A 1,084-nucleotide genomic window follows, 5' to 3' on the forward strand; every position below is an offset into this window, starting at 1 on the left:
GCCGGCCTATTTAAAGACCCAACAACTCCGGTGGTTATGATTGGCTGGTTCATCAGGGGTGCCATGGATCTGATATGGACGATCGAGTATGTGGTCCAAGCTGGAAGAGCCTGGATTGTTCCTTTTGTATGGCTTCTTCCGCTGACCGGACTTGGAGCCACTGAATCCGGCGTTGACCGTCGTGTCGTCCGTATTGTCACCATTGTTTCGACACTTATGCATGTTGTGTCGGGGATTTCTATTGCTATTCTTGGCTTCAGTGGTGCCAGGTTCGCTTGCATTATTATTGCTACGGGCTAGCCAACTATCTTCGCCCGCCATGGACTTCGACTTTTCTTGGCCGAGGTGTTGGGCGAGCCATTCGTCGTGGATGCCATGCTTAAAGGCTGCTAGGGCTTCGGCATCTGGACAGTCAATGATCTGGTTCTTTTTCGATAGGAACCTAGTCCAGAATTTCCCGGCTGACTCTCCAAGCTGTTGAACTATGTGACTTAGGTCATCGGCATCTGTCGGCATTCTGGGAACGGGGGTCCCCAGACTTGCCTGCCTGCGGCCCACGGCGTGGCTCCAAAAGCGGGCCCGTATGGCCCATCTTCACCAACAAGCAGTCAAGACCCTCGCGAGGCGGACGACACAAGACCTCCTCGGGAGCGGCCTCACCAAGCTGGCTCACGAGGGGCGGAGAGATCAAGACAAGGCAAACCTTGCGAGGTTCTCATGATGTGAGCCATGATGACAAAGACCAGGCGGGCGCCAGCGCGCACAGTGTCCTTGCTTCCTCTTTGGTACTAAGGAGGCAAGCGCAGGCGAGGAGTTCCGAGGCATCAGGCAAAGGTCTCCATATCGGTGCAACGAGACCAAGACCAGCAGGATGGCAAGATGGAGGTCACCGTGGAGCCCAAGACGGCGTCACCACCAGAGCCTTTGGCAGGCGAAGACTACTTTTGTCAGGATAAGTTGTACTAGTTGTCCCCTTCCAAATTGACCGTTGTTGGCTCCCTTCCCGCTCAATATTTGGGAAGAGGACCAGGGCCTCTATAAATAGGGTTAGCCACCACGATAGAGGGCATCGGATCCTCACCTA

Source organism: Aegilops tauschii, chromosome 3 (assembly GCF_002575655.3).
Source record: "Aegilops tauschii subsp. strangulata cultivar AL8/78 chromosome 3, Aet v6.0, whole genome shotgun sequence".
NCBI classification, from domain to species: domain Eukaryota; kingdom Viridiplantae; phylum Streptophyta; class Magnoliopsida; order Poales; family Poaceae; genus Aegilops; species Aegilops tauschii.